Consider the following 25,354-nt stretch of genomic DNA (forward strand, 5'->3'; position numbering starts at 1 on the left):
GGTATGTTCTATTTTCGGCCGCACGATCTACATCCAACGGTCCAGATCGGATCGTGGACACGCTGAACCCGCACACGTCAGATCCAACATGCACGGCCCGGATTTAAAACAACCGCGATCTAATCCACACCGACGCTTCCGGATCCCACAGCTTGGCTTCTATTACGTGAAGGGGTATGTCAGGTTCTAATCCTGACCGCTGCTTCTGAGATCAACGGCCAGCGCGTACCCTCCATCACTGCCTCTCCCTCCGGCCATCTAGCGCGGCGGCGCCGCCCGATCCCACGGTGGCGACTCGCCGGAGTCACGCCAATCCGGCGAGATGATGGATAATTCTCCTCCCCGAAAGCAGCTACGCGCAGAGGAACTCAAGGCGAGCACAGCAGGAGACAACTCACCGGCGGTTGGGGGCGCAGGGAGCATTGTACGCGACGAGGGGGCAACTCCGCGGGATTGAGAAACTCCGGTGAGGAATTTCGAGTTTACCGGCCGAAGATCGTCCTCGACGCGACGACAACCATCTCCCCCGATCCTTCGTGAAGCCTCCTAGCCAACCCTCACGTCCCGAGCGGCCCCGAACGCGAGTTCCCACGGCGGCAACTCCCTCTTCAACGATGGTGGTCACGGCGGCGATTCTAGCGGCTGCGAGCATGGGAAAAGGTCGACAGCACACGCCTCAATATATAGGCCGTTGAGATTGCAACGGATTCCCGAAAAATCCGGATTGTGTTGGCTTCACCCCGGATGCCCGTGGAGCTAACGCGGAGGACGAGTTCGATGAGCTCATCAACGGGGACAGCGCGCGTGGCTGACAAGGGGGCCCCCTGTGTCGGTGTAAGGCGGTCTGGTGCTCGACGAGCGCTAAGCGGCTGTCGGGCGGGACCCGGTTGTCGGTGCCGCACTCCCCATGGGCCGGCGGAAGGGTGAGGCTTAATGGGCCGCGCGGCTTTGGGGGGGGGGGGAAACAAAACTGGGCCAGAAGCAAGGACTCGTCCTAGCCCGGGGTTCTTTTCTTTTTTTTTGTTTTCTCTTCTCCTTCTTGTTTTTTTATCTTTAGTTTCTATATTTTTTTCCATTAAAAATTGAACTCAAATTTAAGTGTATTATGATCCCAAATTCAGATCCAATGCAGCAACAAGAAATATCAGCATGGTGCATGTTTTCTTTATCTTTTCTGATAACTAGTTGCTTTAATCAAGCCCTCTATTTGTTGAGATGCTAAAGAAAATAAACAAAATCACATAAACACTATGCCCCAAGGGCTACTTTATTTCTCAAGTATTTGGGTATTACAAATCCTACCCCCTTAAAAGAATCTCGACCTCGAGATTAGGACGAATTGGGGAAAAGGTGGGGAAACTCCGCTTGTAACTCATCTTCTCGCTCCCAGGTAGCTTCGTCCTCAGCATGGTGACTCCATTGTACCTTGCACATTTTAATCACCTTGTTTCTTGTGACTCGGGTCAGGGTATCTAGGATCTTGATAGGGTACTCTGTATAGGTCAAATCACCCTGAACACTAAGCTCTTCCATAGGTAGCTGTTCCTCGGGGACCCTGAGACACTTCTTCAACTGGGATACATGGAACACATCGTGCACATCTGACAGGTGGTTAGGTAGCTCCAGCTGGTAGGCCACATGTCCAACTCGTTTTAGGATCTTAAAGGGTCCAATAAAGCGAGGTGACAATTTCCCCTTGACTTTGAATCTTTTCATGCCCCTGATTGGTGACACTTTTAGGTACACATGATCACCTTCCTCAAACTCCAACTGTCTTCTTCGGGTGTCAGCATAACTCTTCTGCCTAGACTGTGCTGTTTTCAGGTTCTCCCTAATCATCTGAATCTGGTTCTCGGCTTCTTGGATGATTTCTGGTCCAAAGAACTGTCTTTCTCCTGTCTGGTTCCAATATAAGGGGGTTCTACATTTTCTTCCATATAGTGCCTCAAACGGTGACATCTTTAAACTTGCCTGGTAGCTGTTGTTATAAGAGAACTCAGCATAAGGCAAACTCTTGTCCCAACTGCCACTATGTTTAAGAGCGCAAGCTCTCAACATATCTTCGAATATTTGATTAGTCCTTTCAGTCTGGCCATCTGTTTGGGGATGATAGGCTGAGCTGAAGTTCAGTTTGGTGTCCATGTTCTCATGGAGACTGTTGGGGGCCTTCGGCTTCCGAAGGTCCTCAAAAACATGATTTAACAGTGTTTCTGGAGTATAATGTGTGAACAGGTATCTTCGGACTCGTATCGGTACCATAGAGGGAGAAGCTCAAAAGATACGAAGGTTGATACAGCGCCGAAGCTGTGAGCAGGAAAGCTTCGGCATGATCGCAGAAAAGGGAACCAACTTAAAGATGAAAAGGCCACTTAGACCTCGATAGATTATTATAGAATTACCATCAAATGTAAAGGGCATGTATGTAATTCTGTATGGGTTGTACCCCGTGCCTATAAATAGGTGAACAGTACCCCCGTACTGTTCACGCGGATTTGGTATTCACTTTTGCGTCACGCTTGTACTTTCATCTTCGTCAATTTGGAGGTACATCTGTAATTCAATGTTATTTTTATTCATATACAATAATAATATATAATTATTTACGTAATCCTTTACATTTCTTGCGATTCATTCTTTGTCAATATGTAATGCATTTATGAGGGTTCGCCCTTTATAACCTTCGTCCGAAAATCATTATATCCTAAGGGAAATAATGCTTCGTAGGACGAAGGATTTGACCAATTAACATTTCTGTGTTGCCTTGTTCTTGAAGCATTTGAGAACAAGTCCCCAACATTGGCGCCCACCTCCGGTGAACTCACTTCCACTCTTTGAGTTTTTTGAACATCTTCGGCAATCATAAACCTCCGTTATGGCACCGAAGAAAGCTTCAGCACCTGGGGCTGCAGCTCTACAACCGCTGGACCACAATTAGGAGACAGTTTCCCTTCGGGAGGCCCGAAGCCAGAAAAGGAAGGCTGTTAGCCCGTCACCACCAGAGGACGAGTTAGATCAAGAAATCAGAGATATGGAGATGCTTCATCAACAAGTGCAGAGGAAGAAAGAAAAGATGGCCAGGCTAGCTGAACTACAGAGGCAGATAGACGAAGCCTCTGAAGAAGTTCGTCACCTTGCTCAGGATGAGCAACACCGAAGGCCTCAGCACCAAGACCTTCATCAGGAGGGTTTTCCCAACGAAGATGACTGGTATGACAATTTCCATCATGGGAATTTTGTTTTTGACGATGCTTCTCCTCTGTCCGCTGAGCTGCAGGCTACACCTTGGCCTCCGTCCTACAAGCCTCCTCAGCTTCCCGTATTCGATGGCCACTCAGACTCGAAGCAGTTTTTGATGAGCTACGAGGCAACAGTATCTTCCTATGGTGGCAATGCTGCGGTCATGGCCAAATCTTTTGTTATGGCTGTCAGAAGTGTTGCTCAAACTTGGTATTCCTCCCTTCGACCAGGAACGATCACTTCATGGCAGAAGCTGAAGGACCTCTTGTTAACTAGCTTCCAAGGGTTTCAAACGAAGCCGGTTACTGCTCAGGCTCTGTTCCAGTGCACCCAGGATCACGAAGAATACCTTCAGGCGTATGTCCGAAGGTTTTTGCGTTTGAGGGCACAGGCACCAACGGTGCCCAATGAAATTGTCATTGAGGCCATGATCAAGGGGCTTCGGCCAGGACCGTCAGCTCAGTACTTCGCTAGGAAGCCTCCTCAAACTTTGGAGAAGCTTCTCCAGAAGATGGATGAGTACATTCGGGCCGATAACGATTTTCGCCAAAGAAGGGAGGAGGCTTTCAGGTTTTCTGAAATGACCAGGGGCTTCGGTGGGAGGTTTTACCCGAGGCACGTTAGATCAATTCACAACTCTACACAAAGTGATGATAAGGGAAACCAACAGCAAAGGCCATAATATTCCTCACAGGCTTCGGGGCAACAGCAAGGTCCCTTCCGACCACCAGCTCCAAGAGGCAGAGGTGCCAGGGGCTTCGGAGGAAGATTTGGCGATCAACAGAGAAGAATCTTTTGCTTATTCTGCGGTGAGAACAAGGGCCATACCACCAGGATGTGTCATGTTACCATCCAGAAGCAAAAGGAAATAGCCGAAGCCGCAGCACAACAAGCTCAGCCGAAGCAGGTCATGCATACAGCTTCGTATCACTCGCCCTACATCCCAGAGTATGTGGGCAACCACCCTGCAGCTTCTGTTGCTTCGGCGAGTCAACCTCAAGCTTCTTGGCAACAGCCTCCGCCTCCACCTCCGTTACAGCAAGGCCAGCAGCCAGAAGGGAGCCAGTATGCTCCACACCAAAGGGACTTCAGAGAGCAGTCCGAAGCTCGTACAGTCAACAGCTCCGTGCCAGAGTCAAAGCACATCTATTGACAAATATCCTACCCTAATAGCAATCTTTTCCATCCAGTTTTGTTTTCTGTAATAAAGGATATTGTTTAGGTTTCATATAAATACTTTCGTTGATTCCTACAAGGAAAATATATTTTTCACAGGCTTAAATTGTTGCAGTTTAAAGACTTGTGATAATTAAGAAGACCTTCGGACTATCGAAAATTATTCGAAACAGCAAAAAGCCGTTCTAAGGAACGCAGAGTAAGTTGCCGAAGTCACAAAAAGTCGTTCCAAAGGGAACGCAGTGTAAGTTTTATGCTCCAAAGTCGTTCCTAAGGGAATGCAGATCTTACAGCGAAAAGTCAACGCTGATTCCGCCAAAAGTAAAGGCGAAGAAGCTCCAAAGACGTTCCTAAGGGAATGCAGAGCTTACAGCGAAAAGTCAACGTTGATTCCGCTGAAGTAAAAGGCGAAGAAGCTCCTAAGGGAGGCTTATAATGAAAATTTTATATGTTTTGTCGCAGGAGCGTGTGTATCTTCGGAATAACAACATCTTACTCAGCATAACATCATCGCATCATTTCGCATAACATAAGCATCATACATCATATTGCATATGGCACAAGAAGGGGACGTGACATCGATCTTCGGAAGAATGTTTTGAAAAGGGAAAAACCATGATAAGTAGCTTCACATTTTTCAAGAAGCCTGGATATTATTCATCAGAACATTGGATATTGTTGTGACAAAGAAAAACCCTTCTTCACGAAGCATGAAAAGAAGGGAAGGTGTTTTTTCGTCAAAGACTCAAAAAGCGGTACGTGTGAAGTTTCATGCATCGTAAAGAATTGAGCAATAAAAAGGGTATATTACATTCAGGATTACAAAATGTTACAATTCAGAAGTTTAATTTACAATAGTGTTCAATTTTCTCTTAGAACAACTTCTGCAGCCTCATTCAGGAGTCGATCGACGACTTCGTCCATGATTGCTTCGGCCATCTTTTTAATTTCATCGTCTCCTTTCGGCTGAGGGCCTGAAGACGCTTCAGCAGAATCTGAAGGACAGGACACGGTTATGCTGCTATTACAAACGGCAAACGAAGCTTAAAACCAAAAATTACAACACAATACAAACTATTAATTAATACCTAATTGACCTTCGGGCTCTGCGCTCTTTTTAGCAGCCTTAGCCACTTCTCTAGCATCGTGAATGCCCTTTTCGCTTCTTTGAATAATTTCTCCTGCCATTTCTCGGCCACCATTATCCCAGATATCGGTAAAAAACTTTCCACCGATCACGCTTGCTTCGGCCGAAGGATCTCTCGCATCTTCAAAGGATAAAGCAGCTTCGGATTGTGCTAAGATTTTTACGTGTTCGCAGCCCTTCTTCTCTAAAATAGTGGCAATTCCTCTGGCCCCAGAGAAAGCACATATATCCCCACGGCTATTTAAAATTTCTTCGAAGGCTTCAGCTTCGTGGCCGATCCATTCAATGGGACCTTCGGGATTGCCTCTTATAAAGTTTTCTTCACTTGAGAAGGCGCCGACTCTGGCGAAGCTAGCTTTCAACTTTTTAACACATTCTATAGATTTGTTATAACATTTCTTCTTGAATGAACGAAGCTCTTCAACAGTTGCTTCTAAGTGATCTGCCCATTGGTCGCTGATTTCTCGCCTTGTTTCCTCGAGTATACGTTCTTCCTTGGCTTTGGCCAGTTGTTTCCGAAGATCTTCAATCTCGTGCTTTTGAGTTTCAGCTTGACCCTTAAAAGCAGCTTCGTCTTCCTTTATTTTATTTAGCAATGAGTGTAATATTTTATCTTTTTCAAGACCTTCGTTCCTCAGTTCAATTACTTCGGAATGAAGGTTGGTCAGGGCTATAGTACACCCTTCGTCTTCAGCATCTTTTTGTGCCCTAAGGGCATTGCTAAGTATCAGGCCCTGCAAAGAAAAATATGTGTTTCAATAAATTTAAACAAACAAAAGATTTTTTGGTCTCATCAAAGAATACAAGGATCCCATTTGTTGCACCTTTAAGCTATTGTAGGCCAGGCTGTCGGCCAGATCGTTCTTCGATAGCACCGAGAGCCCGTCTTCTAAGGTTGGGAATCCGAAGCTCTTGCTCATCTCCCGGCAGACCGAAATTTCCTTGCTGTCAGGGAGACAATACAAGAAGTCTTCTTCTCCACTACCATTGAATATTAGTGCCCCCTTTGGATACTTCAGTTTCTGGGCATAGTGCTGGGCCTCTTGCTTTTCTTTTTCTGATAGTTTTTTCCCCGAAGCATGACGAACAATATAATCATGAACTTTGGAGGACGCTTCGGGGACAATGTCAACTATTTCCTCAACAGAAATTGGCTTTGTTATTTTTTCTTCCTCAGTTTCCAAGGATTTTATCTTTACGGGCTCGGAGGACTCAGCTTCGGCTTCAGTTTTCTGCTCTGGAGTTTTTGTATCAGATATTTCAGTTGCTGTCTTAAGAATGGCAGCAGCCTTTTTCGAAGGTGTGCTTGAGGATTTGATTGTTTCCAGTACATCCAGCACATTAGCCATTCTCTTTCTTTTCGGAGTCACTGCTGGCACTTTTTGATTTTTTATTGCCTCAACATTTGCTGCAGGACTCACAATTTCTGGCACTTTTTCTACAGTTGGTTTTTCCACTTCTGCAATTTTTTCTGTAGATGGCGCTTCGGCCACTTCTTTGGTTTCCGGTAGCAAAACCTTCGGTTCTTCCGGTTCTATCCTTTTCGGCGTTTCGGTTATCTCTGCAGCTACTGGCGGCGTGGCTGGATTGATTGGCTTTTTAGCCTCGGTGGCCGAAGAAGATTTTTCGGTAAATTCCGGCACCGAAGCTGGTTCGATATAGCGCGGCCGGTGCGTGAGGACCTTTATCCTCTTTCTTTCAGGTTCTGGCTCACTAGGAGCAGTTGCAGCTTCTTCTTTTACAGAGGTTGTGTTTTTTCTCTTCGGCCTTCGAACGGGGTAGCAATAGTCAGGGTAAACAAACCCAATTGCATCAAATACCCGATTCAGCCTCTTGTTTTTTCGGCCTCCGAAGGCTGCTGACATCGCAGTATCTTCGGCCTTCGAATAAGCACCAAGCAGCTCATCACTTAAATTTTCAATGCTCTTTAACCAGTCATCATCTGGCTCAGCAAATTTATCTCCGAACTTAAAGGTATACTTCAGTCTCACAAGTCCACCTTCGTCGGCCTCTTTTATGGTTTCTTGTGGCATTTCCCATTTCTCCGCAAGAGGCCACACCCGGAAGGCAATATGCTCCTGTACTAAATCTCTTGTTCCAATAAAAGAGCAGATAAGGCCGAAGGCCCTCTGGCATTCTTCGGCAGCTTCACTCATTTCCACCTTCGGCCTCCGAAGGCCGAAGCTTTGCCAAATAGGACGCATAATTATACCTTTGATATCTTCTCGTGCTGATAGGTCATTCTTCACATAAAACCATTCTGTCATCCAATCGCCGGGCCATCTCTTCCGAAAGGTTGGTACGGGACAGCTTGCCCCGAACCGAGAGACGAAACTGTAGCAGCCAAAGTTATTATGGTACTGTTCTTTGCCCCAGGGTTTTGTTTCATATAATAATTCGTGTATATTACATAAGCTTTTTGCATCAGGCTTTAGACCTTGGCTTCTCGCGGCCCACACGAAGATATTTAGCCTTATAATTGCCTCGGGAGTAAGTTGATGAAGATAGACTTCGAAGATTTTCAACACCTCTACAACGAAGCTACTCAAGGGAAATCGTAGCCCAGCTTTCAGAAAGCTTCGGTACACTACGACTTCATTTTCTTCGGGGTGTGGACAAGTCTTCTCCCCTTCGTCGGCCCTCACAATGGACAAATCCCGAAAATACCTTCCTCTCATGTTGACAAGATGATTCTCTTTGATAGTTGATTTACCATAAACTGAATGGCTTGGTCGCCAGGGACGATCTTCGGAGTCTTCGCTACCACTGTCCACATCATAACTGTCACTGTCACCAGTATCCTCAGACAAGCCTTCCAGAATTTCCTTGGTAATTTTCTCCGTGTTCGTCTTCGACATCGCTATAAGAAACCCCAAGTTCTTCTCTTCATCAAGAGTCAGCTTCGTTTCAGCAGCAGCTTTCTTTTTCTCTTCATCAAGAGTCAGCTTCGTCTCAGCAACAGCTTTCTTGTCTCCAGACATCTTCGGAAACACTAAAAAACTGTTTTCAAAGCCGAAGCTTCAAAACTAAAGACTCAGGGAATTTTAGCACGCAAAAGCTAAAAATCGAGTGAGCGAGAGCAATTGACAAGAGAGCATACCAAATGAGCTCGCGGTATGCTCTTATTTATACGCTCAATGCGGTAAAAATTGAAAGACCCCGCCTGTCAGTGAATGTTGCTATTCTAGCAAAGGGAAGGTGTTTTTTCGGACCTTCGGCTTAAAGCCTTCGTCCATGTCGCAATCTAAATTTATTATTTTAACAAATTAATATTGCGAGGGGCTACTGTTGGGGGCCTTCGGCTTCCGAAGGTCCTCAAAAACATGATTTAACAGTGTTTCTGGAGTATAATGTGTGAACAGGTATCTTCAGACTCGTATCGGTACCATAGAGGGAGAAGCTCAAAAGATACGAAGGTTGATACAGCGCCGAAGCTGTGAGCAGGAAAGCTTCGGCATGATCGCAGAAAAGGGAACCGACTTAAAGATGAAAAGGCCACTTAGACCTCGATAGATTATTATAGAATTACCATCAAATGTAAAGGGCATGTATGTAATTCTGTATGGGTTGTACCCCGTGCCTATAAATAGGTGAACAGTACCCCCGTACTGTTCACGTGGATTTGGTATTCACTTTTGCGTCACGCTTGTACTTTCATCTTCGTCAATTTGGAGGTACATCTGTAATTCAATGTTATTTTTATTCATATACAATAATAATATATAATTATTTACGTAATCCTTTACATTTCTTGCGATTCATTCTTTGTCAATATGTAATGCATTTATGAGGGTTCGCCCTTTATAACCTTCGTCCGAAAATCATTATATCCTAAGGGAAATAATGCTTCGTAGGACGAAGGATTTGACCAATTAACATTTCTATGTTGCCTTGTTCTTGAAGCATTTGAGAACAAGTCCCCAACAGAGACTCTTCCAAAACCTTGAGGTGAACTAGGATCCCTGGTCAGAAATAATCTTCTTAGGTACCCCGTGTAGGCACACAATCCGGGACATATATAATTCTGCTAACTGGGTTCCTTTATAGGTGGTCTTGACCAGGATAAAGTGAGCTACTTTGGTTAACCGGTCCACAATCACCCATATGGAAGCATAACCTTTCGGGGTGCGAGGCAACCCGACTATGAAGTCCATACCGATTTCTTCCCATTTCCATTCGGGTATTTTTAATGGGTGAAGTAGCCCGGCCGGCCTCTGATGTTCAGCTTTTACCCTTTGACAGACACCACATACTGCCACATGTGCAGCCACATCTCTCTTTAGACCAGACCACCAATACTTCTGTTTTAGGTCCTGATACATCTTGGTACTACCGGGGTGAATAGAATAGGCTGAGTCATGAGCTTCTTTCAGTATGGTTTCCCGGAGACTATCTATTTCAGGAACACATATTCTATTTTTGAACCAGATAGTGCCTTGTTCATCCTCTGTGAAGTCTGGGCCTCTACCCTCTGCCATCAGGTCTTTGATTTCTTGAATCTTGGCATCTCCGATCTGACCTTTCCGTATCTCTTGCTCCAAAGTAGGTTCCACTTCTATGGTAACTCCTTCTATATGAGCAACTATTCCGAGGTTGAGCCTATCAAACTCCTCTATTAACTCGGTGGACATCTACGTAGCTACAGCTGTGTGAGCTTGGCCTTTTCGACTCAAGGCATCTACAACTAGATTCGCCTTGCCCGGGTGGTAATGAATCTCCAAGTCATAATCCTTGATAAGTTCCAACCAACGACGTTGCCTAAGGTTTAAGTCCTTCTGGGTAAAGATATACTTCAGGCTCTTATGGTCTGTATAGATCTGGCATTTAGTCCCCATTACATAATGTCTCCAGATCTTGAGGGCATGCACTACGGCGACAAGTTCTAGGTCATGAGTAGGGTAGTTCAACTCGTGCTTCCTCAATTGCCGAGATGCATAGGCAATGACATGTCCTTCTTGCATCAAGACACATCCCAATCCATGACGAGATGCATCACAGTATATGTCGAAACCTTTCTGCAGATCCGGCATAACTAGCACTGGGGCTGATGTCAGCTTCAACTTCAACTGATTAAAACTATCTTGGCAGGCCTGAGTCCATTTAAACTCCTTTCCTTTCTCCAATAGTGAGGTAATGGGTTTCACTATTTTGGAGAATCCCTCTATAAAGCGCCGATAATATCCGGCGAGTCCCAAAAAACTCCGGATTTCTGTAACCGACTGGGGTATCTTCCATTTCATTACTTCTTCCACCTTGGCTGGATCTACAACAATTCCTCCATCGGTGATAATGTGCCCAAGAAAAGGTACCTTATCCAACCAGAACTCGCATTTGCTGAATTTAGCGTAGAGCTGGTTATCCCTCAACTTCTGCAATACTAGCCGAAGATGTTCCTCATGTTCTCCATCATCTTTGGAATAGACCAGGATGTCGTCGATGAACACCACGACGAATTTATCAAGATATTCCATGAACACCTTATTCATCAGATTCATGAAGTAGGCTGGTGCATTAGTCAAGCCAAACAACATGACCGTGAACTCATAGAGTCCATACCGGGTAGAGAAAGCCGTCTTGGGAATATCAGAAGGCCTAATCTTCATCTGATGATAACCAGATCTCAGGTCAATCTTGGAAAAGACTCTGGCACCTCTCATCTGGTCAAACAAATCTTCAATACGTGGTAAGGGGTATTTATTTTTGATGGTCACATCATTGAGAGACCGGTAATCTACACACATCCTCTGGGAACCATCCTTCTTCTGAACAAACAGGACAGGCGCTCCCCAAGGTAAGGAAGTAGGACGAATATACCCCGATTCTTGCAACTCTTTTAACTGCTTCTTGAGTTCTTTTAATTCATCTACAGACATTCTGTAGGGTCTTTTTGATATAGGGGCGGTTCCAGGTAGTAGGTCAATAACGAACTCCACATCTCTATCTGGTGGCATTCCGGGTAACTCCTCTGGAAAAACATCTGGGAACTCCCTAACAACCCGGATATGGTCGCCCACAAATTTACCGTCAATCAGGTAGATGGCAGGTTGGGTGGATGGGGTTGGGGCAACTGTGACCTCAAATCTATCACCATCGGGACTAGAAAGCTCTACAGTTCCTCTAGCACAATTTATGACTGCCTTCCATTGCTTTAACCAATTCATACCAAGGATTAAATCTATGCTACTCTCTTCTAGCACTACAGGCATTGCCCAAAACTTTCTCCCCATTATTGTTACTTCTATCTTATGGCTTATATATGTTGCTTCAAAAGGCCCTTTAGGTGTAATGACTACCATAGGTCTACGCATAACTAGGAAAGGTAGACTATGCGTATTAACATAACGAGCAGATATGAACGAATGCGAGGCTCCGGAATCAAAAAGTATGGAAGCTGGCATGGAATTAATGAGGAACGTACCGATGACGATGTTAGAACCATCAGCGGTGGCTTCAGCACTGATTTGATTAACCCTGGCAATATTATATCCGCAGTTGCTGGCTGGAGTCTGATTCTGCTTGCTAGGATTACTGCCTCGAGCTGGAGTATTTGCGTTCCTCTTAGGACAGGCATTGGCATAGTGCCCAACTTCACCGCATTTGAAGCATGAATTGCTAGTATTGGTGTTCTGGCCAGGAGGTCTCACCGGGGTGCCAGCTGGGGTAGCCTGACGAGGGCGTGGTGTCTGGGGCGTGGCCTGTGGTGTCTGCTGAACCGGGCGCTAGTATGACTGTTGCCCTCCTCCAGAACGAGCTGGGGTACCCTGAGGCTGAGTGTAACGAGGACGACTGCTGCTACCTCCCTGTCCCTGAGTGACAGCCTTTCTCTTCATCTCGCCTAGCTGAACACGTTTGTGTTCAAGAGCTATGGCCTTGTCCAGGAGTTTCTGGAAAGATGGAAATGAGTGAGACATGAGCTGGTACAGTAGCGGCCCAATAAGTCCTTCCAGGAATAACTCCTGCTTCTTCTCATCATCCGCAACCTCGTCTGGAGCATATCTGGATAACTGGATGAATTTGTCTCGGTAATCGCTCACTAACATTCCTCCTTGCCTGAGTGAGAGAAACTCCTTCTTTTTGATCTTCATTAAACCGGCAGGAATGTGGTAACTCCTGAAGTTGGTTGAAAATTCAGCCCAGGTGATGGTGTCTGCGGCAGCATGGGCTGCGCAGTAAGCATCCCACCAATCAGCAGCGGGGCCAGTGAGGCGACCCAATGCATATAACACCTTCTCCCTATCCGTGCATTGGGAGATGTTGAGCATCTTCTCCACAGATTTCAGCCAGTCATCAGCTTGCAGTGGGTCTGGGGAGCTGGAAAATGTGGGAGGTTTGTGACTCATAAACTCTCTATGCTTGTCTCTGGGAGGTGGCTGGTGCTGGTGCTGGTGATTGTTGTTGAGTTGAGCCTGCATATTGGCCATTGCAGTGGCCATCTGCTGCAATAACTGCGTCTGGGCAGTTAGGAATGCTTCCATTCCGGCGGGTGGGGGATTTGGTGGATTCATCTGCGATTCTGAATTAATTACTGCTCTTCTTCGACGTATGCGAGCAGGCAGATCAACTCCTCCTCCTGTCCTGGTATTGACCATCTGGGTTAGAGACATAGGGTAAGAGAGATTTATAGATACGATAGACAGCTTGGTACGCAACACTTGGCTCTTTTGGGTCAAAATAATTCAGCTGATTAAAGTACATGTCCGAGTAAGTCTATGACACCACCTACCTATCATTACTATACTACATCTATGTTGGTACATACTAGAATGTACCTACTATACTAGATTTTATTGTGGATATAACCCCACAAACTTTTCACTCAATCAAAGAACCAAATCAATCAGGTATCATAAGAACAAACATTCAAGCGCATATAATCTATTAAAAATAGTTTTTTTAAGATTAGGTCTCCTATCTCTTAGGAAATCATTAGTATAGAATTCCAAGGTGTGAAATCCTATCTGTTTTCAGAGTAGAAAAGGTAAGAGTAGTCAGAGTAGAGCAGTGAAAGATGAGACAGGATCAAGGAAAGTATAGAAGAATCAGAGTTGCAAAGGAAAGTAGGTAAGGGTTTGTCCAGTTCTATCTAGGTTACGTCCTACAGTCAACATCGCTCCGATACCACTTCTGTCACACTCGGATTTAAGGGCAAACCCGGGCGCGTCTCAAATGTGTGCTAGGATCAAGTCTCACACATATGATGACTCATGGTACAGAAATCAATGTCATATCTTTATTAAATAATAGGAGTTCTTTACAAAATAACTAAATAAGATACACCACATGTTAATAACGATCCTCCACACCAACATAGTTGACTGGGAGACGACGGCCTAGATCTCATCGAACTCGTCGTAGTAGTCTTCCTCTGGTGGTACCTGCTCTTCACCTGGTGTGATTATTGCAAGGGTGAGCTCCCATACGGTCATCGCTCAGCAAGTGTGGGTGATGTGTAGTGTAAGGCTTACCAAGATAAATGGTTAAGGCTGAGCATTGCTTTTAAGAAGTTGGTTAAAATTTTATTAGCAATTACTAAGTATAAGTAAATACCATCCCAAATAATATAAATGATCATAAATAACAATAATAATGCTTCCCACAATGCAATGCATATGACAGATTAAGTTTAATTCCATAAGTTAATCATGCGAGAGTCCTGAGCCGCTCTTGACCGTGAGCACGGCTGATATACCAGTTTTACACTCTGCAGAGGTTGCACATCTTTACCCACAAGCCGTGTTACCCATTTGCCAAGGGGCCTAGAAATCCCATTCATCTCTACCGAGGAGACGAGGCAGGGTAGCACTACGAGGCCTTTACAAAGTTCCACTAGTTTGAGAAAACCCGCTACGGTTTCAGGAAGAAGGGAGCATAGGAATCCCTCGTCCAAAAAGCTATCACAGACAGTTCGACCCGAGAACCTCCCTATACTCTGCAGCGACGCCTCCCCGCTTGCCCCTTCCGGGTAAGGTAATCTCTCCCTAGCTTTCCTAATTAATTGGCCAAGGGCGTCCCATTAAACCCTTGTGGTAGCACTGTTTTCTCAGGTTAAGCTCCATGTTTCAATTAACAAAATGATCTTGTCATGTACAATAATAAGGCCAACAATAATGATAAAGCATGATCATAAACAGATATAATAATAATCCCAAAACCAGGTAGAGCAATAGCAAGACTACCCAATAATTCATTTGTATTCAAGGTGTAGGGTTAATAAAACTAGGTAACCTATTAGGTCCCATCAGCTTAACCTAACAGTGCAGCAGTGATTAACGGAACATTATTAGGTCAAAGAATGTGATCAAGGACACAACTTGGGTTGCTTCGGGTTCCCCGGTCACTTGTTCATCTATTCGCAGCAATATAAACAAACAATATAGGAACAAAAATTAACATCACACCAAACATGAGCACAAACAGCATAGAAATATTCTACGCGTCGCTACGAGATCGTAGGTTCGAGAACCACTAAATTCGGAGTTATGGTTGAAAAGATATAGTTTTACATGTTCAAACAGAACAACTAGGTGCTATGTTGATTAATATAAATCATGTGAGGAATATATTTCAAATAAATAACTAATTCAACTTTATTCTTAGTTATAACTTGATTAGAGATCATATTTTAGTCAAACTATAATTATTGACAGATTAACTTCTGATTTGAAAGATCAATGTACTAAAACACAGGTTAAATAATTATCTAATTATAAAAGTGTGTGATATTGTACAACTAATGTTGTTACTGTGTAGTAAATATTTATACGAAGATAACGCAACTAGAACGGATCAAATCTGAGTTAAAACGGATTAGTTATGAATTTTCTAAGGTTTAGGAATTATTTTTATACTGAAAAAGCAATTTCTAAATTCATTTTATAATTACCTAGCGCCCTCTGGACTGCGGCTAATATTCTGGTAAAGCCTAGGGTCTCGGATGTAAATAAAAGGACCGAACTGCAATTATTTTCTACATGTACTGGACGGCGGGTTAATTCTTACAATCACCAGGGGCTCTTATGAAAAAGTAACCGCCGAAGGGGTATGTTCTATTTTTGGCCGCACGATCTACATCCAACGGTCCAGATCGGATCGTGGACACGCTGAACCCGCACACGTCAGATCCAACTTGCACGGCCCGGATTTAAAACAACCGCGATCTAATCCACACCGACGCTTCTGGATCCCACGGCTTGGCTTCTATTACGTGAAGGGGTATGTCAGGTTCTAATCCTGACCGCTGCTTCTGAGATCAACGGCCAGCGCGTACCCTCCATCACTGCCTCTCCCTCCGGCCATCCAGCGCGGCGGCGCCGCCCGATCCCGCGGTGGCGACTCGCCGGAGTCATGCCAATCCGGCGAGATGATGGATAATTCTCCTCCCCGAAAGCAGCTACGCGCAGAGGAACTCAAGGCGAGCACAGCAGGAGACAACTCACCGGCGGTTGGTGGCGCAGGGAGCGTTGTACGCGACGAGGGGGCAACTCCACGGGATTGAGAAACTCCGGTGAGGAATTCCGAGTTTACCGGCCGAAGATCATCCTCGATGCGACGACAACCATCTCCCCGGATCCTTCGTGAAGCCTCCTAGCCAACCCTCACGTCCCGAGCGGCCCCGAACGCGAGTTCCCATGGCGGCGGCTCCCTCTTCAACGACGGTGGTCACGGCGGTGATTCTAGCGGCTGCGAGCACGGGAAAAGGTCGACAGCACACGCCTCAATATATAGGCCGTTGAGATTGCAACGGATTCCCGAAAAATCCGGATTGTGTTGGCTTCACCCCGGATGCCCGTGGAGCTAACGCGGAGGACGAGTTCGATGAGCTCATCAACGGGGATGGCGCGCGTGGCTGACAAGGGGGCCCCCTGTGTCGGTGTAAGGCGGTCTGGTGCTCGACGCGCGCTAAGCGGCTGTCGGGCGGGACCCGGTTGTCGGCGCCGCACTCCCCATGGGCCGGCAGAAGGGTGAGGCTTAATGGGCCGCGCGGCTTTGAGGGGGGGGGGGAAACAAAACTGGGCCAGAAGCAAGGACTCGTCCCAGCCTGGGGTTCTTTTCTTTTCTTTTTTTGTTTTCTCATCTCCTTCTTGTTTTTTTTATCTTTAGTTTCTATATTTTTTTCCATTAAAAATTGAACTCAAATTTAAGTGTATTATGATCCCAAATTCAGATCCAATGCAACAACAAGAAATATCAACATGGTGCATGTTTTCTTTATCTTTTCTGATAACTAGTTGCTTTATTCAAGCCCTCTATTTGTTGAGATGCTAAAGAAAATAAACAAAATCACATAAACACTATGCCCCAAGGGTTACTTTATTTCTCAAGTATTTGGGTATTACAGCCACTGCTGCAGTCATGGCCAGCAAAAGAGGTGGCCACAAGTTTAGCTAGATCAAGATAAATATTACACTCAAAGCTGGAGTTCCAGTCACAAGAGCCATCCTTCTCAACAGCACTGCTTCCACACACCTTGTTGTGTTGTCGCCATCCAGATTTTCCCCCTTGATGTTTGTTCAAAAGAGCTCTGAGTATCTTGAATGTCCCGGACCAGACTATCAGCATCTGTGCTAGTTGCCCCCCTCGACTAGTTTGTTAATCCTGGCATCACATCTTTTGCTGCTGACTAATTTGTATCGCCCTCAGAAAGCGGAGCTTGGGAGCTCTTCTGCTTCAATTGTAGATGTAGAAGCCCCATGAGAGGACTGCCCAAGTATGCTAGTGTTCACCATCCCCATTCCGGCAGCAGCAGCTATCGAACTAGGGTGCGCAGACCTTGCTACCAGAAGATCGTCCCCTTCCAACCTAGTGGCAGGAGCTACCAGAAGATGCGGCACAGAGACACTAGGACAATCCATTGGCGCCTGTGGCTCAGCAGTATCGTTGTTCTCTTTACCGCAACCACTGCTGCCTTCAAGCTGGGAATAAACTATGGGATCAAGCATGGCCTACTCCTCTAGGGTCTGTTCGATAGTGAATAGGCCACCACCACCAGGGCAAGCGATTCATTGCCTGTTATTGGAGCATTTGGCGCAGCACAGATCAGGTTTGGGCATCAACGTCGGGAAAGTTTTCATGGTGTCGAGCCAGACTCCAGGTGGTGGCAATGGAGGGAGACTTGTATACAAATTTAGATCCATGTGCCTCCTGGTTCCGTTGTCCCCCGCATCCTCCTCACCAGCCAGCCATGCTCGCGCAGTCAAAACACACACACACACACACACATTGCTTCTGTGACCGTACCTTGTTACGCTGTTGTTCATCAAAAGCCTAGGTGCTTGAGTACTTACCCCAGCCCAGGATGGGTTGCAGTCTATGCAGTACTCCATTGCCAGCAGCTGGTCCATGGGAGGGTGGCTCATCTCCTATGTTTTCATGTCAGTCATCATCTCCATGGGAGGGTCTTGCTCTGCTTTGCCCACGAGGATCAATACCTACCAAGCAGGAACAAAGAAACAGCTTCAGTGTTTATTCCATATGGCAGTTTTGTCAGATAGAGGTAGGACAGCAGTAAATTAAGTTGCAAGCTTTAGTGAGATTTATGGCCCTACAGCATCAGACACCACAGGAATTCATTCTCCATAAAAAATTATGCGTCATTATTTTCCCACAAAGGTGTGCAAACTTTCAGATGTGAAACAATGTGCAAGGGTTGGAAAACCGCAGGTACCAATGTCCCTCTAACTAAAACTAGAACTGAAAAAACAATGTTCAGTGAATGATCAAGAACTTAGTGAGCCTAAAACACTCCAGAGTGGACCCAAAATCTTCAACAATGAAGAATTCTCCAACACATGCTAAAAAAGAAACCATGAAAAGCACCACACTGAATGCTAACCAAATCCTGCTGACGATTCTCGGAGAAACCTGAAGAAGCAGCAAAGGAGAAATCCTCTCCGAGAATTTTACTGAATGCTGCAAAATGCTCTGAGATCCAACATTAAATCTTTTGAGAGCTTCTTACTAGCATCATAGGGGGTCAGAGAGATTTGACAGTCCTCATACCCAAATCGACTGATAATCTTCTCTGCATAATGGGATTGGCTCAATCCAATACCATCCTCAGTTTTGATCAACTTAATATTTAGAATTATGTCTGCCGGTCCTAAATCTTCCATATCAAAACACCCAGATAGGAACAATTTGATCTCATCAATTACGGCAGTGTTTCTCCCAAATATAAGTATGTCATCAACATACAAACACAATATTACTCCTTGACCCCCACCATAACGGTAATACACACACTTATCTCCCTCATTCACACTGAATCCTGTAAATGTCAAAGTGGTGTCAAATTTCTCGTGCCATTATTTAGGAGCTTGTTTTAGGACGTACAAAGACTTTATTAGTCTGCACACTTTCTTCTCTTCTCCAGGAATCACAAAACCATCTGGCTATTCTATATAAATTTCTTCCTCTAACTCTCCATAAAGGTAAGTGGTTTTTACATCCATTTGATGGATTTGTAAACCATAGGAAGCAGCCAATGCAAGTAGTACTCTGATGGTTGCAATTCGAGCCACAGGAGAATAAGTGTCAAAGAAGTCTTCTCCTTCTTTTTGGGTAAAACCATTGGCCACAAGTCTTGCCTTGTACTTTTCAATAGTACCATCAGGCCTCAACTTTTTCTTGAAGATCCACTTACAGCCGACTGGTTTACACCCACTTGGATAGTCAATGATCTCCTAAGTGAAAGGGAAATGGCCTTAACCATTTTCTATAATTGATTTTGGTGCTTAATGACCATCACAACCAAATGGACTAACTGGTTTGCCTAGTCCTTGATTCACAAGTGCATAAGTCCACTCAACTCAGTTCTAAGCCAGAAATAGCTCAAAACCAACCATAGAGGGGTAAATCTTGGAAAACATAAAGATTACTTAGTTTCACATCTTGGATAAGTTACATACACCCCTAGGAACCTATTTGATACATCAAGACTGGTTGGATAGCACAGTTTTGAAGAATCAACCTTTTGGAGCTAGTTTGAGCAAAATCGGAGTTACAAGTTGGAGAATAGAAAAAGTTCAAGAATTGGGACTTGGACTAGTTGGACAGTTAGCAAATATGTTTGTTTAAGTCCAAGGAACATCCTCAACTATAGCCAAAATGAGTTGAAGAAAGTTTGAAGAAAAGAGGATTTTGAGCATGCTGGCAGAGGGACACCGGATTGTCCGGTGTGCACCGTACTGTCCGGTGGGTGCCCAGAGACCAACCCGAGAAGCACCAGAGAAACCGCCAGTGCTAGAGGTAGGCACCGGACTGTCCGGTGTTCACCGGACAGTTCGGTGGCAATTACAGCGGCAGCTCCAGGAACTTGCCAGCTTCGGGAAATTCTCAGAGAAGAGCGCCGGACTATCCGGTGTGCACCGGACAGTCTGACCACAGCAGCAATGGTCACCAGCAAAACAATCAGAACAGCTACTGCCCGTCAGAACGGCCTCTGACGGCGCACCGGACATTCACTGTGCAGTGTCCGGTGTGTACCGGACAGACACTGTTCAGTGTCCGGTGCACCACCCGATAGACAACTTTTGGCACTTCTCTCGAACAGCCATTTGAGTGGTTGGGGGCTATAAATACCAACCCCAACCAGCACATTGAAGACACAAGAGCTACCAAAAAGTCATATAGTTCAAGTGCAATAACTCCCAAGTCTCCAAAGCCATACAAGCGCGGATTCGATTGATTTGAGTGATTAGAAGCTTAAGCGCTTGTGCTCTAGAGTGTTGCATTCTCTTGTGCTCTTGATTTGGATTTTCACTCTCGCTCTCTCCCCAATTCTCATTGTTGTAAAGCGAGGCAAGAGACTCCGAATACTTCATGTGGAGGTCCTTGCGGGACTTAGTGTCCTTGTGATTAGTGAAGCAAACTCAACCGGTCTCTGTGACCGTTTGAGAGAGGGAAGGGTTGAAAGAGACTCGGCCTTTGTGGCCTCCTCAACGGGGACGTACATCCTTCGGGTGGAACCTCGGAAAACAAATCGTCGTGTTCATTTGTGTTGATCAATACTTTGCGATTTGCTTCTTCCCTCATCCCTCTCTAGTTCCCTTGATTGCGATCGTTTTTGAGTTGGCTCCCGAGTTATCCGCAAATTGTTTGAGCAACTCTTCGCCAAGAGAACTCTCTTCCACGCCCCGATTTCTTTACTACTCGTTCTAACACTAACCTCGGTTCAAGTTTGTGTTCAAAGTTTATAATTTTCAGGTTTCGCCTATTCACCCCCCTCTAAGCGACTTTCAATTGGTATCGGAGCCCGGCACTTCATTAGAGTCTAATAACTCAAAGTGATGTCGGGTGAACACGCCAAGAACGAGAAGGCAACATCGGGAGAGAAGATCGAGCCCTCGGGAGTCAAGCCCGAAGGCAAGACTTCATCAAGAGAGAAAGAACCATCCGGCAACAAACACAAGCATAAGGAGCGGAAGGAGTAATCCGCCGGCTCCGCCAAGTCGCACAAGAAAGATGGCAAGAAGAAGAAGATGATGAAGAAGGTGGTCTACTACGAGACCGACTCCTCCGTGCCATCGACATCGGACGCCGAGTCAATTTCCTCCAAGGACCATAAGGATAAAAAAAGTAACAAAATTCCTTTTCGTTACTCTCGCATCTCTAGACATACCAATCTCATTTCCGTTCCCTTAGGCAAGCCACCACATTTTGATGGTGAAGACTATTCTATGTGGAGTGATAAAATGAGGAACCATCTAACCTCACTCCACGAAAGTATTTGGGATATTGTTGAGTTTGGTGCCCAGGGTCCACAGGTTGGAGAAGAAGGCTATGATTCGGAAGACGCCGCCCAAATCCGACGCTTCAACTCACAAGCCACCACCATACTCCACGCCTCCTTATGTCGGAAGGAATACAACAAGGTGCAAGGGTTGAAGAGTGCCAAAGAAATTTGGGACGTCCTCAAGACCGCGCACGAGGGTGATCAGGTCACCAAGATCACCAAGAGGGAGACGATTGAGGGAGAACTCGGTCGATTCACCCTCAACAAAGGAGAAGAGCCGCAAGCTATGTACAACCGGCTCAAGACAATGGTGAACCAAGTCTGCAACCTCGGGAGCACCAAGTGGGACGACCATGAAGTCATCAAGCTCATCCTAAGGTCACTTGTTTTTCGTAATCCTACTCAAGTTCAACTAATCCGTGAGAATCCTAGGTATGAGAAGATGTCTTCCGAGGAGGTGATTGGCAAGTTTGTGAGCTTTGAACTTATGGTCAAAGACTACAAACACATTGCGAACTTGGAGCAAGGAGCCGCCTCCACCATCGAGCCCCAACCTGTTGCACTCAAGGCAACGGAGGAAAAGGAGGAGACCACACCAAGCAAAGGGCCTCAAATCGACACCTCCAAGCTTGACAATGAGGAGATGGCCCTCATCATCAAGAGCTTCCGGCAAATCCTCCAGCAAAGGAAGGGAAAGGATCACAAATCCCATTCCAAGAGGGTTTACTATCGGTGTGGTAAGTCTGGTCACTATATTGCAAAATATCCATATGCTAGTGACAGTGACAGGGACGAGGACAAGAAAGGAAAGAAGAAGATGGAGAAGAAGAAGTACTACCACAAGAAGAAGGGCGGCGAGGCGCATGTTGTGAGGGAGTGGGACTCCGACGAGAGCTCCACCGACTCCTCCTCCGACGAGGACGCCGCCAACATCGCCGTCAACAAGGAACTTCTCTTCCCTAACATTGGCCACAAGTGCCTCATGGCAAAGGAGGGCAAAAAGAAGTTACGGGCTAGAACCACCCCCAAATACACTACTTCCGATGATGAGGGTGATTCTAGTGATAATGAAGAAAACCTATCTTTGTTTTTCCAAGGCCTCTCTCAAAAACAAATTGATAAAATCAATGAATTAGTGACTTCCATTAATGAGAAAAATGATGTGCTAGAATGTCAGGAAGAACTTCTCACTAAGGAACATGATAAATATGTCAAGCTAGAGAAAGCCTTAGCTCATGAGAAAGAAAAGTGCAAAAACTTGACTAATGAGACAATAACATGCAATGATTCAATCTCATGTCTTAAATCTGAAAATGTAAATTTGATTGCTAAGATTGAAGAATTGAATGCTTGCCCTATTTCTACATCTACTGTTGAGTATGTTACTATTTGCACTAGATGTAGAGATGTTGATGTTGATGCTATTAGTGATCACCTTGCTTTGATTAAAAACCAAAATGATCACATAGCTAAATTAGATGCTAAACTTGCCGAGCATGAGCTTGAAAATGAGAAATTTAAATTTGCTCGAAGTATGCTTTATAATGGGAGACGCCCTGGCATTAAGGATGGTGTTGGCTTCCAACATGGGAGTCAAGACAACACCAAGCTTAATGCCCATGGAAACAAACTTTCTCAATTTGTTAAGGGCAAGGCTCCTATGGCTCAAGATAGAGAAGGTTACATTTTATATCCTGAGAACTATCCTGAGCATAAGATTAGAAGAATTCATGCTAGACAATCTCATTCTGTTGGTCATCATGCTTATATTTACAAGAATGAAGTTTCTAGCTCTAGGCATCGTACTTCACATGCTAAAATTGATAAAATACCTAAAAAAAGATTGTCGATGCATCTCATGAGCCTAAGTTATCTTTTAAGACTTTTGATGCATCTTTTGTGCTTACTAACAAATCAGGCAAAGTAGTTGCCAAATATGTTGGGGGCAGGCACAAGAGTCCAAAGACTTGTGTCTGGGTACCCAAGGTGCTTGTTTCTAATGTGAAAGGACCCAAGACCGTTTGGGTACCTAAGGACAAGGCCTAAATTTGTGTTGTAGGTTTATGCATCCGGAGGAACAAAATGGATAATCAACAGTAGGTGCACAAACCATATGACTGGGGAGAAGAAGATGTTCTCCTCATATGAGAGAAATGAAGATCACCAAAAAGCAATCACATTCGGGGATGGGAATCAAGGTTTGGTCAAAGGATTGGGTAAAATTGCTATATCACCTGACCATTCCATTTCTAATGTATTTCTTGTAGAATCTCTAGGCTACAACTTGCTTTCTGTATCTCAATTATGCAAAATGGGCTACAACTGTTTATTTACTGATGTTGATGTTACCGTCTTTAGAAGGAGTGATGATTCACTAGCTTTTAAAGGAGTGTTAAGTGGCCAGCTATATTTAGTTGATTTTAATGATGACAAAGCTGGACTTGACACTTGCTTGATTGCTAAGACTAATATGGGTTGGCTCTGGCATCGCCGACTTGCCCATGTTGGAATGAAGAATCTTCACAAACTACTAAAGGGGGAACACATTTTAGGACAACAAATGTTCATTTTGAGAAAGACAGGACTTGTAGTGCATGCCAAGCAGGGAAGTAGGTTGGAGTTCATCATCCACATAAGAACATCATGATGACCGAGAGACCACTTGAGCTACTCCACATGGATCTATTCGGCCCGGTCGCTTACATAAGCATCGGCGGGAGTAAGTATTGTCTTGTTATTGTGGATGACTATTCTCGCTTCACTTGGGTGTTCTTTTTGCAGGAAAAATCACAAACCCAGGAGACCTTAAAGAGATTCTTGAGACAGGATCAAAATGAGTTCAGAATAAGAATCAAGAAGATAAGAAGCGACAATGGGACGGAGTTCAAGAACTCTCAAATTGAAGGATTCCTTGAGGAGGAGGGAATCAAGCATGAGTTCTCTTCTCCCTACACACCTCAGCAAAACGGTGTTGTGGAGAGGAAGAATAGAACTCTCATGGATATGGCAAGAACCATGCTTGATAAATACAAGACATCGGATCAGTTTTGGGCGGAGGCGGTTAACACCGCCTGTTACGCCATTAACCGGCTCTACCTTCACCGAATCTTCAAGAAGACATCATATGATCTCCTCATCGATAAAAAGCCCAATGTTTCTTACTTTCGAGTTTTTGGGAGCAAATGCTTTATTCTTGTTAAGAGAGGTAGAAGTTCCAAATTTGCTCCTAAAGCAGTAGAAGGTTTTTTACTTGGTTATGACTCAAACACAAGGGCGTATAGAGTTTTCAACAAGTCCACTAGATTAGTTGAAGTATCTTGCGACGTTGTGTTTGATGAAACTAATGGCTCTCAAGTAGAGCAAGTTGATCTTGATGAGCTAGATGATGAGGAGGACCCGTGCATTGCACTAAGGAACATGTCCATTGGAGATGTGTGCCCACAAGAGCCCGAGGAACCTCCACAAGCACAAGATCAACCATCATCCTCCATACAAGCTTCTCCACCAACTCAGGATGAGGAACTGGTTCAAGAAAATGAAGATCAAGTTCAAAACAATGAGCCACCTCAAGAAGAGGGCACTGATCAAGGGGGAGATGAAGATGAGCAAGACAAAGAGAATGAGCAAGAGATTCAAGCTCAAAGACCACCTCACCCAAGAGTCCATCAAGCAATTCAACGAGATCACCCCGTCGACTCAATCCTTGGTGATATTCAAAAGGGGGTAACCACTCGATCTAGAGTTGCTCATTTTTGTGAACATTACTCTTTTGTGTCTTCTATTGAGCCATACAGGATTGAGGACGCACTTAGAGATCCGGACTGGGTGGTGGCAATGCAAGAGGAGCTCAACAACTTCACAAGGAATGAAGTAAGGCACTTAGTTCCATGTCCTAACCAAAATGTTGTAGGTACCAAGTGGGTATTCTGCAACAAATAGGATGAGCATGGTGTGGTGACTAGGAACAAAGCCCGACTTGTTGCCGAAGGATATTCACAAGTCGAAGGTTTGGATTTCGATAAAACCTATGCACCCATAGCCAGGGTTGAGTCAATTCGTAT

This window comes from Zea mays, chromosome 6 (genome assembly GCF_902167145.1).
Source record: "Zea mays cultivar B73 chromosome 6, Zm-B73-REFERENCE-NAM-5.0, whole genome shotgun sequence".
NCBI lineage: Eukaryota > Viridiplantae > Streptophyta > Magnoliopsida > Poales > Poaceae > Zea > Zea mays.